Here is a 17,135-nt window from a genome sequence, read left to right on the forward strand (position 1 = left end):
TCTTGGGCAGAGAGTTTTTCAAAGACAAAGTTTAGTTATGGCCACATCCCAAGTTTCCCTAAGATGGTGTTTCACATCAGCTAAGTCATCCATCTGCCCCCCACCTTTTTTTTCCCCTGAAGCCACATCAGACTAGGGAGGATGCTGCCTTCCATACTCTTGACGTCAGGAGGGCATTGTCCTTCCATCTGGGCAGAACCAAATCGTTTAGAAGTTCTCCCAGGCTGTTCATCTCATTTTCTGTTACATCCAAAGGGTCCACATTTTCTTCCCAGAGACACTTGAGGTGGATTTCAGGGTGTATGATTTCTTGTTATGGATCTGCCAATATACAACCTCCTCCTAGGGAGTTAGCCCATTCCACGAGGTCTCTGTCTACCTTTATGGTATTACTTAAACATGTTCCCATTGCTGAGACGTGCCAGCTGCAACTTGGACTTCAATACATACTTTTTCCCAAGCATTATGCAGTGGTTCATTCTTCTAGATCGGATGCAGTCCTTGGGAGTGCAGAGTTGGCTTCAGCACTGGACTCTGCTCCAAAGCTCCCTACTCCAAGGATACTACTTAGAAGTCACCTGACAGGAAACAGCCATAGGGACACTACTCGAAGAAGAAGGAGAGGTTACTCACCTTGTGCAGTAACTGGAGATCAAGATGTGTGTCTCTGTGGGTTCTCCACTACCTTCCCTCCTTCCCCTTTGCTTCAGAGTTTCCTATATGGTGGAAGGAACTGGGGCAAGTTTGCCCGTGCAGCCCTATCTATTTTTGATGCAAGGCATGAGGATGAGTTGGACACATGCATAGGTTGAATGGCCACTGCTATCAAAATTCTCCAATCAGAGATGCCCAGGGTGCATGTGCACCTGAAGTGAATCACTCACAGGGACATGCATCTCAAAGAACTCCAGTTACTTCACAAGGTGAGTGACTTCTCCATCTTGTGTAGTGAGTTCTATATATTATCTCCTTGCTTCCAGAGCAACAAGATGAGAAAATCCTCAAATACCATGAAAACTCTTAACATCATGCCTTCATCATTCACTATTCAACTAGTCTCCTTTTTGTTAAAAAATGACCTACAAGGTGGAAAAAATGGGGTTGTGCCCATTATTGCTGCTTTATAATGTAGAAGGTGCTTAAAAGGTTTGTTTTCTGCTTGTTTTTTACATTAGAAATTTGAGTCGTGTTCTGTTTGGAAAACTTTATGATGACTAGAGAACTAGTGAAATGGTCACAACACAAGAGCCAAGAGAAGGAATGCAGAGTAAATGAGAGGGGAAAGGAATTTTAAATTGCTGTGCTAAAATTTGTGTGTGTGTGGTTAATACTTGTTCTTCAGCTGACATTTGGGGGAAAGGAATATTTTCCTCACCCTTCCATTAACGTGTTAAAGTTAAAAATATATGACCTATAAGTCATTCAGCAAGATCTGGGAAGAACAGACTTGAGATATCTCATATTTCTCAAGTATAAAACAAGCAGGGAAAACCTCAAACCCATCAGGCCTTCTTTGATATATAAGCGAAGAAAAAAAAGTCTCTGCAAGTCTTTCAAATGGCATCTTGTATATTTATTTGGTCTTCCTTTCGTTTACATATTCCTAGGCTAATCTTACAGCCCTTGCAGGAGAAACTCACAGACTCTGTGGGTTATGTCCTGCATAACAGTATAAAAATAAACTGCCTTCCAGTCCCCAGCTGATGTAGTAAGGGTGCAAGTGAGGTGCGCCAACTTATGTCAGAAGTGTAGTTAAGGTCCTTGAGCAGAGTTATGGCAGTGTGGTTAAGGCATGGCAATGACCCATCTGGCACTCCCTTTTTTTCTTCCTTGTTAGTGTCTTGATATCTTTCCTTTGAATCATGTAGTCCTGGTTTTGTTTTAATTTGTACTAGTCTTAAAAAGAAAGTCCTAGAGGGGGGAAGGAGATGGGCAGAGGATTGTGGTGGTGGCGGCAGCAGCAGGAGGGTGTATTCAGAAAGGTCTGGATGCACATGGCTAGAGCCCTGTGCAGATACAAAATTGGTATTTGCATCCAATCTGTGATCTGCAAAAATGGCTCCTGGATATCCACATCTGCGGATATTTGTGGATTTGCAGGGCTCTGCACATGATCACAACCTGTTTTCTTCAGTGTGGACTCTGGCTATTCTTTCCTCCTCTGATTTGTCTGATTGCTTTGACCTCCTCCCTCGCAATCTCTCTACCTCAAGAAGAGTTTTGACCCTGAAAAGAGAGAAGTGTCAGAGACTTAATGAAATCCATAGCTATGGATATTGATTTTATGTGGAAGGTGCTTGGATGGCACTATAAAACCCTAGGTAGATTCAATCCCTCCACTGCCAGACTCCATGCTTCTTCCATCTCTCCTGTCTTTCTCTCCCCCTTTCCTTCCTTTTCAATGTCCCCTGTCTCTTCCTGCCTCACCCTGTTTCCTATTAATTCACCTGCTGCACCTCTCCCTGCCATATGTATATTGTAGCAATGTGGGACTCACCCCTGCAGCGCCTCCTGCTGGTCTCTTCCAGGAATTAGCTCTCCAGCCGTTGGCACACCCTCTGCAGGCTGGTGATCCACCTTACCGCTGGCCCCCGTGTCCCTCCCAGGATGTGGTGCCCCTTTATCTGGGGTGCTGCCTTCTGTCAGTAACCCCTTTCTCTTTGGGTCTCCCCTCCCCAGGGGCTCCCCCACCCATTATCCCCACCTCGCCTCAGTATACTGCTACTGCCAGTCATTGTCTAGCCCCCATGCCCCGGGGCAGACTGCAGTATCAGCCTACTCATCACCGGCAACGTTGGGTTTGGACCTGCTGCCTTTGCCTACCCTTGAGCTGCCCTCTGCAACCCCCAGTACCTATTTGCCCTCTGCTAGGCCACAGCCTGGGGCTTTCCAGGCTGGAACTCCCCAGCTCCTCTGCCTTTCCCCAGCCCTGCTCCACTCAGGTACCCTGTCCCTGCAGCCAGGCCCATCTCCCTCTACAGAAAGAGACTTTGAGCTCCTGGCTCCCAGCCTCTTATATACAGGGCCGGCGCTTCCATTAGGCGACCCTAGGCATTTTGTGCGCTCCCCACAGGGCGCACGGGAGCTTCCGGTTCCGCTCCCGTCATGCCGCCGAAGAAGGATCTTCTGCCGACGTGCCGCGGAAAACAGCAGCAGGCAATTGAGCAGCTCAATGACTGCCTCTGTCGCCTGCGGCATTTCGGTGGAGAGTCCTTCGGCGGCGCGATGGGAGCGGAACTGGAAGCTCCCGCGCGCCCCGTGGGGAGTGCACAAAATGCCAACCCCCGAATTCTGCCTAGGGCGCCAGAAAGTCTGGCACTGCTCCTGCTTATATAGGGTCAGATGAGGCCTGATTGGGGTGTGGCCCAGCTGCGGCTACTTCCCCAGTCAGCCTAGCAGCTTTCTCCCCTATCACAGCCCTCTCCCTGGACTGTCTTTAAACCCCTCAGGGCAGGAGCGGGTGACCACCCCGCTACATATATGTACAGTGATGAACATGGGACTAGTGGGAGGTGTTTGCCGGACTGTGCCCTAAATGAGACAGATCCAGTACATGGGGAAATAGTTAAAATTCAAGAAGGCATGGAGATAATGTTGGTGAACTGCTCAGTATAGGGAAAGCTCCACAAAAATAGGCCTAAAAAGGGATTAAGAAGGACTTTGAACCATTTTTGAGAACGAATTTTGATCTAGTTTGGACAGCACCTTCGGCTCACCCTCCCAAAGCACAATCCTATTGCACTTTCATAGAATCATAGAATATTAGTGTTGGAAGAGACCTCAGGAGGTCATCTAGTCCAATCCCCTGGTCAAAGCAGGACCAACACAAACTAAAGCATCCCAGCCAGGGCTTTGTCAAGCCGGGCCTTAAATACCTCTAAGGTGGAGATTCCACCACTTTCTTCTAGTCCTCCATACCACTCTTCAAGGGCCTCCTTCCTGAGGGTTAGGAAGACCTTTACCAACTTTTCCAATTAAAAAAATATACTATGACTAAGTATAGTGTACATATGCCCTTTACATTTTTAATTGTCTGGCTGTAAATCTAAATTTAATAGTGAATGAAGCACTTTAGAAGGTTGTGCTGGCTGTATAAATTAAAACTGAAATTTCTTAAAAAGAACAGAGAATGCACTGATTGACATAGTTTTTGTATTTGATATGAGTTTACATCTGTTAGTAAATTTAAATGATGAGTTAAATGGTATTTAAATGGCAGAGTGTGAGGGCATATCCTTTACATAATTACTTTAAATGCTTTTTATAGCTTCAGGATTTGTGCTTGTAATGGTAGCTTTATCTCATTGCTACCTGACAGTCTGTGTGCTGTAATCCTGCCTTCATGATGGCTTTCACCTTGTTGAAGAAGACATTCATTAGAGCTCCCTTTTAACCGATAATGATAATTTTATCAAAGAGGAGTGCGTAGTAACACTAAAATAACTTAAACAATGTGAGAAAATGTAACAGCGTCTACAGGCAATATTTACTTTCTTGAAACATCGTATGACTGCCCCTAATTCTTGATCTCGAAGTACCCATCGATGAGGGTAATTTTAATAAAGTTGTGATATAATTTATAGGCCACTGTTAAAATCTTGCATTTTTACATTTGAGAAAATATTTTTAAAAATATGATATGGTTTTGATGTGAAAATGTAATGGCACCAGAATGGTTAGAAATACCTTTCTAATTGTTTGGTGTCAAATCCTTGTGTAGTGTGATGAAAGTGAAGGCTGTTAGTGATAGAGCCAGAGGTTTTGGCCAGCACTGGGCTCTATCTTCAAAGGTTGTAGAGCCCTGGAAAACTCCATGGCCTGCCTTGGAACACTGGCTCTGGGGACTGCTCCTTATTCCAAGGAACTTGCAGCCCCATGGCTCTCACTCTATAAAGCTGGTTTTATTTTTATGTCGTCACCTGTGCAGGACCAATGCCCTGAAGTGCAGACTGCACATCCTCTACTCTGGCTGCTGTATATGGTAATTGCACTTTGGGGAGCATTCTCCAGGCCTTACAGATTTCCCAGCAGTGTGAGAGGGAATACTGCTTTTCATAGCTGACTAAGTCTGTTGAGGAAGCCTTAAACTGAGGTCTCCTAGCTGATCGTTTTGAAAGGGAATTCATTGTGTGAGAGCAAATGGGCAATATACAGTCTCCAGCACCCCCTCTTCCGTAATCCAATGTACAGGTGAAGAGATGGGTGAAACCTCCCATTTCTTAAGAGAGCTTCCATCTACAAGCTCTACAAGTGAGTAGTAGTAATAGGTATAGTGCCGAGGACCACAGTAACAACACATCCCCTGTGCAGCCCCACCAGGGGCCAGAGGAATGGGCTGTAAATTGGGAATAGGGCTGTTTTGATGGGTTGGGAGGTTTATATATGAGCCCTGCATTGCTACCCATGTAACAGAGGGGTTGTTGATGTTGTTGAATTACTTGTGCACAGGGCAGGCCTAGTTACACTGATAGTAAATAGAAAGAAATACTCTTGGAGCAGAATGACTCTGTGCTCAGTCTCTTTACCTTACATGTCCCATAAGACCAGACATTCACTCTGCTGCTTTCAGTCCAAAAGTAGGTCCTGCACACATCCTAGAGGCACATGTGTTCCATAAAAACCATTTACACCCCAGGAAAGTTACTGAATTTTCCAGAACCTGGATGTTGTAGCTACACTAAATGCAAGTATATTTTAACAACTCTCTAAACGGTTTCTTATTATATGGGGTGTTTCATATCAGATGCCCATATCAGACTACCTTGATACATATAAACTTGCTGTTCTTTCACATTTGAGAGTGATTATTATTTCAGAATTGTGAATCATGAAATAATGAATTTATGGGAAAAGTTGGGCATGTTGCAAAGTGTGGTTCCACTACTACTTTGTTTTCATCCTTGTCCCACATTGATGCCTTAACAGATTAAAATGTATGTATATAATTGGTATATAAGGGACTTACAATAGCTTGTTGTACAGAAGAAAAGTGCACTGACTAACCCTCTAAATCAGAAACGATGTAGCCTCAGTCAGCAATTTAAATCTTTTCCATTAGGGTGAGCTGATTCCAGTGACTTTTGCTCCACTTTTCTTCCCTCTGAGTAGCCCTGCTGCTAGGTTTGGAAAGTCCTATACTGTAAAGTTGGAACCCTGGAAAAATAAAGACAAAAACCGCAAGAAGAAGTTCAAAAGAAATAAAGACTAAGAATGAAGTTTTCAAGCTATGTTCCAAGGCAAGGACTTTTCATCTTCAAACCTTTGAATTGTGAATCAAGGCAGTAAAACTTACTACTAGGTTAAAGTTTAAATGGCATAGAAAAGGTAGGAAAAAGATTAAACATATTCTGTCTGGACAGTGGAACAAAGACTTTGAATCCTTGTCTATGCACCTGTCTATAGAGTATCTAAGTTCCAGGAGTCCCACAGAGGACATGCGATGAGCACTCTTATTGTTCGTATTAAGAACTGAAGTAATTGAAAGGAAAAGTAAGCTAAGGAAAATCAGAAATCAGATGTGACTGCCTGTATGGTTAAAAAATAATTTAAAGGGAAAGTGACTATCAAGCAGTTCATATTATGGAAATATGACCATTGAAGATAAAATAAAAAAAGTCTATTATTCTTTGAAAGAGTTTTTTCTCTCCAAGACTTAAATATCATTTGAAAGCCAGCAATGTTCACTGAGTTCCTTACTGGTCAGTTGTAAGAGAATCTTTCAAATATATATTTTTATTTAGTTTTTGAATTGATAACGTCAAAGTTGGATGCTGAAGCATGGGAGCAGGTTGGTTTTTTTAAAATAAATTTAAAAGTCTTTGGAATTGAGTAAACATGTTACAATTTTATGTTCTACTGCATTAAACTTCCTTCAGCTCCCTTTTTAACACAGCTTTCTAATTCCAAATTTACCTTTATGGAACAGCTCCGTATTGAGAAAAGAGTAATAAATGTAATGTTTCACAATCTGAGTTAATAAATTGTGGCATTCACTCAGGTCTGAGTTCTTCTGGAGTTGTCTATTTCACAAAAATCTCTTGTCTGCCAATTCAGCTGTCTGCTACGTGGGAAACGGTTATTAGAACATGCATTAAAGAGACGCATGGACATAGAGAGATTTTTCTTAAATGAGGACTTTGAATCATGATGAATGCAAAGCTCCTAAATTCTGGAGCACATCTGTTTAATGGAGAAAAAGATAGTATACAAAGAGAGAGGCAAATACTTTTAAAGTTGACATCAGATACTGGTGTGTAACTGTAGTTTGCAAAATCAGCTACTCTGACAATAGTCACTATAGATTTACAAGATGTTTGGAGATGTGCCCCTATATATCTAAGATCCATATTGAACACAACATGTTGAATAAAAACTTATACCAGGAATGCTGCATGCTTGGTGTTTGGATCTTATAATATATTCTGTTATGTGGTGGATTTTATTTTTCCCTGGGTTTTTTTTTGAGGAGTAAATAAGGCCCAGTCTACATTAGGGAAATTTGCACTGCGTAGCTATTTTGATGCAGGTACGCTAATGTAATTCCCCAGCATAGACATGTTTCACTAGTATAAAGCTGGGCTTACTTCAGTGTGAATTACTTGTCTAGTTTAATTTATGTATGTGCATCAGTGTAACTGCATCAATAGTTGCTTCAGTGCAAATTTCTCTAATGTAGACAGCTTCAGATTTAATGTGGAAATTTAAAATATTATAGTATTTTAACTGATTACCAATGAAACATTTAATCAACTATTAAAACTTTGGTTAACCATTCTGGGGATATAGACATGTATTGTGGGTGCGTATAATTATGTATAAATTAACCAAATATCCCTTTTCAAATGTATTTAACCTTTTTATTTAACTGGCATGCAGATGTTCAATTGAGTCTTGTCAGAAAAATATATTATGATGTTGTTTAAAATCTGGTTGCTTTTCTTTGGGGGAAGAAGGTGAATTAGTCCATCTTAAAAATTACTGTGACTAGCTTTTTATAAGCAATTGTGCCTTCCAGTCTACCTGACCTAAGTCACACTGCAGACTTTCTTCATTCATTTAAGAGTCTTCAAACATATTAACTCAAATTAAAAAATACTGCGTACAAATGAGAGGTGCTGGAAATAATTTTCCTAATAATTTGATTAAGATTTTCCATGACTCAGTTTCCACACAGGTATTCCTTTATTAGTCCAAAACCAAGTGTTGATTACATCCAAAATACCAATATAAGTATATACTTACAGTCTTATATTCTATATCCTAGCCACAATACTGGTATAAGTATTGGCCAAAATAGTTGCAACAGGATCTGGTCTGGGAGATACCTTCCCATCATGGTGTGATTCCGGAGGGGTAAGGAAAAGCTCTGACAAAGAAACCCCTAGAAAACCTTGTTTTTTATTTTACATTATAACGAACAATTACCATCATTGCTAGTTATCAGGCCTTAGCTAAGTCCAGATGAAACAATGAAATCTGCTCTTTGTGATTTTCTTCTAGTCTAATTTTGCCATATTTCTGCCTAACCATGGACTAAGCAATTCTTTATAATAAACTAAACGAGCCAATTAGTTACTGCACTTGAGGGTACCCAATTAACCATTTTTTAAAATTTCTATTTCCTACACCCAAACCTTAAATAAGATTACATCGATATTCCCAGGGTCTCTACAATTTTAACACAAACAATCCTCCTTTCTCATGAGTTCATTCTTTTTTGGTCATGTTTTGAGCCAATTATCCATGCCAGCATCCAATCTCAATTTAAAACCGTAGTTCACCCATGCCTAACATGGGACTATATTCCTATAAGGGGATTTTGTTTCAAAAGTCCAGTATTTCTAAGTTTGAACTCAAATGAATTTAGTTCCACTTGAAGCTGAAGTGCCTGACACGCTGGGTCGATTCTAATTATGTACATTACATGTGGAACTGGATTAACACATACTCATAGAAATTAAAGATGAAAAGTCAACTCTGCTAGTGCAAATTTCTTCCCTTCTTTATATTCTGCAGCTTTCCATCTTCTGATCAAGTTTTGTCAGGTTTTACAAGCTAGGCATCCAAGATGACCCTGCTTATCTGGATAAGAATGCTCTAGGGCAGGGTTTCTCAAACTGGAGTTGCCGCTTGTGTAGGGAAAGCCCCTGGCGGGCCGGGCCGGTTTGTTTACCTGCTCCGTCTGCAGGTCCAGCCGATCGCGGCTCCCACTGGCCGCGGTTCGCCGCTGCAGGCCAATGGGGGCTGCTGGAAGTGGTGGCCAGTATGTCCCTTGGCTCACGCCGCTTCCAGAGCTCCCATTGGCCCAGAGCAGCGAACCGCGGCCAGTGGGAGCCACGATTGGCCAGACCTGTGGACGGGGCAGGTAAACAAACCGGTCCGGCCAGCAAGGGGCTTTCCCTACACAAGCGGCGACCCCAGTTTGAGAAACCCTGCTCTAGGGAGCATTTAAGGTGATGCTTAAGATGGAGCTGAATGGAACATCTTCCTCCAGGCAGTGCCCTACAATGATGCTATTGGGTGCTGTGTTGCTGGAGGTGCTGACTGTCAGATGAGAGAGAGAACTTAAATCTTAACGATGTGTGATAATTATAGATTTCAAGCTGTTTCTGGCAAAAAACAACAAAAGAGGTGTTTCCTATCTCATGTGTCTTGGCCAATATCCAGTTTGGGAAATTACATTCTTATCAAAATTCCCAATAAAATTTGTTTGGGTAGAATATTCTTCACATCTGGTCCTAACCTGTTACATGTTACTGAACGCTGTTAGCTGCTGTGTTTCACTTCATAGGTACCTGCATTTCACAGTTGGGTTAAATTATTCTTGCTACTCAGTCATTTTTTACAACAGTGGTTCTCAAACTACGGGTCAGGACCCCAAAGTGGGTCACAGCCCCATTTTAATGAGGCTGCCAGGGCTGTCTTAGACTTGCTGGGGCCTGGGACCAAAGCCCAAGGGCTTTAGCTCTGGGCATCGAGACTCAGGTTACAGGCCCCCTGTAGGGTTGCCAACTTTCTAATCGCACCAGAACCAAACACCCCTGTCCCACCCCTTCTCCGAGCCCCTGCCCACGCTCACTCCATCCCCACTTGCTTCTGTGGCTCACTCTTCTCCACTCCCACTCACTTTCACCGAGCTGGGGCAGGGGGTTGGGGTGTGGGAGGGGGTATGGGCTTTGGGCTGGGGCTGGGGCTGCAGGCTCTGGGGATGAAGGGTTTGGGGTGCAGGAAGGGACTCTGGGCTGGGGCAGGGGGTTGTGTGTGGGGGTGAGGGCTCCAGATGGGGGTGGGACTGGGGACGAGGGGTTTGGGGAGCGGGAGGAGGCTCCAGGCTGGGCCAGGGGGTCTGGGTGCAGAGTCCAAGCAGCACTTACTGAGCTCCGAGGAAGTGCCCGCCAGGTTCCTGCAGCCTCTAGGTGCATGGGTGGGCAGGTGGCTCTATGCGGTGTCTTCCCACCTGCAGGTGCCGCCCCCTGCAGCTCATTGGTCGCAGTTCCCGGCCAATGGGAGCTGCAGAGCTGGTAGGTGGGACGGGGGCAGTATGTGGAGCCTCCCAGTCCCTGGCTGCCCTAGTGCCTAGGGGGCCGCAGGGTCCTGGGGGCTGCTTCTGGGAGCAATGCAGAGCCCCGGGCCCCTGCTACACTGCTGACCAGACTTTTAACGGCCTGGTCAGCAGTGCTGACCAGAGCCGCCAGAGTCCCTTTTCGACTTGGCATTCTGGTCAAAAACCAGACTCCTGGCAACCCTAGCTCCCTGCCTGGGGATGAAGCCCGTGGGCTTCGGCTTTGGCCCCTTCCCCACCGGGGGGCTTGGGCTGGCTCAGGCTTCAATTCCCCCTCCTTGGGTCGTGGAGTCATTTTTATTGTCCAAAGGGATTGCGGTGCAATGAAGTTTGAGAACCCCTGTTTTACAACAACAAGAGTTTCTAAAGTACTTTGGGATGAAAAGTGTTATATTTTTTAATGTATTATTCATTGCATTGTCTAGTCTGAAAAGCTTAAGGTGGGTAAATCAATTAACAAGAGGTTTGTTTGATATTATATTTTGTGTAGTGATAGTCTCGTACAATTGGCATCTTAAAAGACGTGGCTGAAAATTCATGTTTTTAAACCTATTTTAGTTTATTTTCAGGTACAGTATATTCTAGACACACTATCATTAATTTACAGAGTTTGTTTGATTGTGTATTGTACGTCATGTCACTTGGTCTTCATTTGTTAGCATGTGCATGTTATTTGTTGTTTGTGTCTCAGCTCACTGTGACACCAAATACATGAACATGAAAAAGTACTCTTTCCAAACCCGACACTTTGTATTGGGTTACGTGGCTGATGCCTATCGGACACAGTAATGGGCACATGTTTTAAGGAATCAAAGTCTACGATGTGGTGTCAGATATAAGAATCTGGAGCAGTGGCGGGCAACCGGCAGCCTGTCAGAGTAATCCTCTGGTGGGCTGCAAGACAGTGTTTACATTGATCGTCTGCAGACACAGCCGCCTACAGCTCCCAGTGGCCGTGGTTCGCACTTCCTGGCCAATGGGAGCTGTAGGAGGCGGTGGCCAGCATGTCCCTGCGGCCCACACTGCTTCCCACAACTACCATTGGCTGGGAATGGTGAACCGCAGCCACTGGGAGCTGTGGGCAGCTGTGCCTGCAGACGGTCAATGTAGACACTATCTCGCGGCCCGCCAGCAGATTAACCTGATGGGCCACGTGCCGCCGGTTGACCACCATTGATCTAGAGAGAGAAATAGGTAGTAGCATTCACCAATATTATACAGTATATCACTTCCTGCTCTTATGCAAGGGAGTATGTTGTGCCCTATCTCCTTAGTATAAATTTATTTCTCAAAGTCAGCTGGAACTGGCAGATTAGACTGTATTAACTTCAGTATATCTCCTGAGCAGAATATTTTGCCCTGCATACAGTTATGAACGTAGGATAATTAACCGTTGGAACAGCTTACCTAGGGATGTGGTGGATTCTTTGTCATTTTACTTCAAGACTGGATGCCTTTTAAAAAGGTATCCCAATTCATCCAAAAGTTGCTGAACCTGATGCAGGAATTGCTAAATGAAATTCCATGCCCTGTGTTATACAGGAGGTCAGACTAAGTGATCTTCTGGAGAAGATGCTTTAAGCCAATTGGAGGGAGTTCTCCTGTCTGCTTAATAACTCCTGCCTCTGTGTGAGAGGTGGTAGCTATGTCGGCGGAAGAAGCTGTCCTGCCGACATAGCACTGTTTAGACACTTAGGTCGGTATAATTTATTTCACTCGGGGTGAGCAACGTAAATTATACTGAAGTAATTTGCAATGTAGACATAGCCTTAGAGAGAGAGAGAGCGCTTCTCTGTCCTGTAGATTAAGGTTCAGAGACAGCCTTTGGTGCCTTGGGCCATCACTCAGGCTTTCTGCGTTCAGTGATCATTTTGCTTCCTCCTATAAAGTCATTCGGACCCTCTTCCTTCACACAGTAGAGCAGGAGACTGGATCTTAAGCAGCTTTTGCGCTTTCATAGTTTAGGAAGTTTCTTGCAGTCACTAGCATTTGGTTTGGCTCCATAAAGGACACTGGGACTTGCTGGGTTTGACCAGTCAGTTTAGCATCCCTATGACTTCGCATGCTACCTTCTGATCTCAGTCCAGTTGTGACCAGGGGCGGCTCTAGACATTTCGCCGACCCAAGCACGGCGGCACGCCTGCGGGAGGTCCACCGGAGCCGCCTGCCGCCCTCCCGGCGACCGGCAGAGCGCCCCCCGCAGCATGCCGCCCCAAGCATGTGCTTGGCATGCTGGGGCCTGGAGCCGCCCCTGGTTGTGACACAGGCCCATTGTTTAGGAGCACGTCAGTCTGTGATCGCTATACATATCTGTTCTTTGTTCATATACAGAATGCTTTAGGTATGGCACAGTCAATGTAATTGTGTGGCCATAATGACCACAGCATGTACCAGTGGTGAACCCTTACAGAGATGGCCCTGTAGACACAGTTCTACTAAAAAAAAACAGTCCTGTGCCAGAGCACCGAGGACTAGAACCAGTGACAGCACGTAAGGTTTTTAATTCACATGGGATGAAACTTTTATTGCAGAAGTTAGCCTGTTATATAAATACTCAGTTAATCTCATGTCTATGTACAATCCATAGCAGAGATTAGTACAGTGCAAAATAAGTGATTACAAAAGCATACCTGCACAGATTTATTTAGGTTAAAATGCACCACGGGAATAGTTAGAAATTATGGCTCATTTGAAAGGAAAGCAAATGGTATCTTAAAGGGGAAAAAAATTGCCATCACTCAGACATATGTGAATTAGAAGTCTGCAGTTTGCAAAATTTGATCATATTTAAAAAATTCATATGACTGTTTTTTTTTTTTTTTTTTAGCATCTGGCTGAGTGACCGTACACAAATATTTGAGATTTAGCCTTTTGTGATACAAGTGTAGAATATTGTGCTCCTTCCTATTATTTTGCTTCAATTGGAATTGATGCTACTATAGAAGCACTGTCGTTCTTTTCTACATTCCGTGCCTGGACAGTTCTAAAGGAGCCTGCAGGCTATCTATTGTAGTTAGCCTCTCACAACACTTGGGGCCCAGTTTTGAATGGCTTGTGCATTAAAGAGACATTTTTCTTATTTCCTACGTGTTTGCAATGTTGCTCCATGAAGATGTTTATACATTTTATTTTAATACTTAATACTATTTTTAAAAAAATAAAACACATTGAACTTAATAGATGAGACCTGGTTTTGTATTTAGTGTGTCTGCTCCGATTGTATAGCGTGAGTCTGCGTGGGTGTAGGTAATGCAATAAATTATATAATGTTTTGTGTCGTGTCTATCTTCTGTTTTCTGGACTTGACTAAGGCTTGCAACTTCAAAGGTAAGGTTAGGCTTCCCTTTTGTGTTCGGATAGTGTAACTAAACTATTATGGCTGGCATTTCTGTGGAAGACTTGTGAGGCTTGTCCTTTGTTTTAATCTTTAAGTATCTTAGGAGTCATCCATAAAGGATATAGGCAGCAGGGGAGTTGAGGTCTTATGGACAGTTGGTGGAGGGGGCAGAGTAAAAATTCTGGAAAAATCTGCAGAGATCCTTTCAGGATTTCCACTTTGTTCCCTTTGGCTGTAACAAATCTTTGAAAATGGTGCTGTGGAAGTGGGTAAATGAAAGAGAGCTACATGGGGCTAAGGAATGGTGATGTTCTTTTGGGAGTTCAAGGCATTTATACAGCTTGAGAAAGAGAGTGGAGAGCTCAGTATTTGATAAAATCTACTGGAGCCCTCTAATTTGTTGGTAATAAAAAAGGAAAAAATGGGGAAAAAATTAGGTTATTCCCTTGTTTAATTTGCTAGACTGGCACTAATTCTTCAGTTCACTTACTGTATTAGTTAATTTTAATATCTACTCTGCATTCTCGATTTCAACAGGGGAGAAGGTGGATGCAGAGGGTAAAAGGGTACACAATTGGAGGGGTGAGAGAAAGGAGCTTGGTAGCAAATTGTGCCGTCCCCTGTTCACAGCTATACTGGAATCCCGTGTAATTCTGCTATTTCATGGGCTTTCAATTGTGGGTTTGTCACACCGTTTTATTGTAGCATCAACAAAATCATTTTATTGGAAACTTTATGAAAATCGTTGGAGACCCTATAATGAGAAAAACTCGTGTTTAGACAAAATAAAATGGAAAATATCTCTTGACAGGTTCTAATTTTAAAGTTACTGGATGTTTCAAGATGACTTAAATGTACAGAATGGTGGAAGATAGTTTCTTCATTGATATAAATTCTACTTGCTAACAAACAACTCCATATTTTTGGTATCTGCTTATTCTAGCAATGTTTCTTGAATTTCTGTTACAGCCATAAATGGTCATATGAGTAGCTTGTATCCGATCAGGATATCAGTGGGAAGTTTTGAGGGCAGACAGTCTGCGGAATTAGGCCTTTCAAACAGAAGTTTTTCTGTATTTGCAAGTAGAAAACACAAAAAATGTTTTCAGTAATTTTATGTGCTCTTTTCCCAAATGAAACGGCGAGTCGAAACCAAAACAAACCTGAACACATTTCCTTGTAAGTATTTATTTTTATGTAGTAGAATAGAGGCATCTTAATCATAAGTGCTCCTATATTTATTCATCAACATAATGACAGGCATGCAGGTAATCTGTTAAAACAAACATCATGAATACGGTGAGGAGGGAAGGCGTTGCTGACTGCGAGGGGTGAAAGTGCTTCAATATGGCAAAATCATATTTTAATCACTCTGAGGAATAACAGGTTGCTTTATGGCAGGTCTCTTATTTAATGCTGGTGAGATTTTTTTTTGTGATTGCCATAAAATATATTTGTTTGTGCATAAGAAATGGTATACATTCCATATAGTATGTTTGTTGTCTTTTTGCACTGAAAGAAGTTGGGTTTATTTTAAAACTCTAAATCTCTTACCAGTCGAAAATCTGCCCAAACGGCATTTGTACCAGTGACTTGAATGACAAGAGTTCTTTGTGAGGGAGCAAATGTGCAGCAGTCTCCCTACTGTACAGTTAAACTTTCTGTGCATAAATCATTTTAGTAGATTGGGCCAGTAGAGAATTGCTTATAGTACACTGTGTGAGATTTAATATTATGCTATATGTGATGTCGGAACTTAATTCCAGATCCAAAAACTAGTGTAATGTGCATTTGAAGGTTGATTCTACTACACTGTGTTTAGCCTGACATTAATGGTTCCAGCTTTCTATGCTAAAGTGCTTGTAGGTTCTTATGGAATTAAAAGCTTCTAAATTTCTTAATAGGTATCTGCAACATTGATATTTTAACTTGGCGTATAACAACCTTAAAACTCTTGATCATGAACCATTGAAGTCAATGGGAGCAGAATCAAGTTCTCAATATCTATGAAGGATTCTTTAAATAGCCTGAATACAGTAACTGGGGTTGCACGAAGAGTCAGCTGGTGGCACTGTAATAAGGAGAGGTGGCTATTTGTACATTTACATTTCCAGCAAGTCAGTGGAAGACCTTATGAAAAGAGTTAACTAATTTCTGTGCACTTCTTCAAAGTTAATACTGACATTAATTAATAGTAGTTACACTTTTCCTGTGTGGTGTGGTGTTTTTTCCAGAAGGTGCAAGAAGAGATGTTTTTGTTAGTCGAGGCCATTAGTCCTTACATAACCTGAATGATAAGGAATAGACTAGCGTCTGCCCTCAGTTTGTCATCACTCTCTGAGTCTGCTTGAGAATTAAGTTTTTTTGATGATTTAATCCTGGGGCCAGATCGTTGGCTGGTGTAAATCGGGCTAGCTCCATTGAGTTCAAAGATGACATGCTGATTTTACACCAGCTGTGGTTGGTTTCTAAATTCTGTGCCCCTTTTAAGTAATTTAAATCATCTAAATCGACTGCAGGCCTTAATATGGCTAGCTCCGCTGTCTTGAATGGCTTGGGAGATGTATCTGACGTGGAAGTTGGAAATTTAGGGTTGGGCGGTGCTTTGTGGATTGGTGAGCTGAATCAGCTGAGCAGTGGCTGGTCAGCAGACAGCAGTCTGGGGAGCCTGCTAATGGTGGTCATTATGCTGCTCTAAACCTCCAGCTGAGGAGGAAGATGGGCCATAAACCCAGGAGGAGATTCTGTGGCAGTTAAGAGGCCAGGTGGGAGAAGTGAATCTCGGAAGCAGGATGTCTGTGGCCCAGGGCAGAACGTGGAGTTGAAGGCAGTGGAAGAGTGTATATTGGGGTCGGTCAGGTGCTAGAGCAGTGGTGGGCAACATGTGGCCTGTCAGGGTAATCCACTGGCAGGCCGCCAGACAGTTTGTTTATATTTGCACAGCCCCCCACAGCTCCTAGTGGCCACGGTTCACCGTTCCTAGCCAGTGGGAGCTGCGGGAAGCAGTGCAGGCTGCAGGAACGTGCTGGCCGCCGCTTCTCGCAGCTCTCATTGGCAGGGAATAGCAAACCGCGGCCACTGGGAGCTGCGGGCGGCCATGCAAATGTAAACAAACTGTCTGGCGGCCCACCAGCGGATGACCCTGACGGGCTGCAGGTTGCCCACCACTGTGCTAGAGCCTTTACAGCTGAAGTTTGTGGCACTTACCTCTGCTGTAGGTAATCTGAGGTGATTCTA

At 43.3% G+C, this 17,135-nt stretch overlaps 1 protein-coding gene across 1 annotated transcript in view; it reads left to right on the forward strand.

Moving 5' to 3' along the window:
* The window catches only part of LOC120384194 (plasmanylethanolamine desaturase-like), a 75,403-nt gene that overhangs the window by 18,883 nt on the left and 39,385 nt on the right, over positions 1–17,135 (forward strand). The window lies entirely within an intron of this gene.

This window comes from Mauremys reevesii, linkage group 16 (genome assembly GCF_016161935.1).
Source record: "Mauremys reevesii isolate NIE-2019 linkage group 16, ASM1616193v1, whole genome shotgun sequence".
NCBI lineage: Eukaryota > Metazoa > Chordata > Testudines > Geoemydidae > Mauremys > Mauremys reevesii.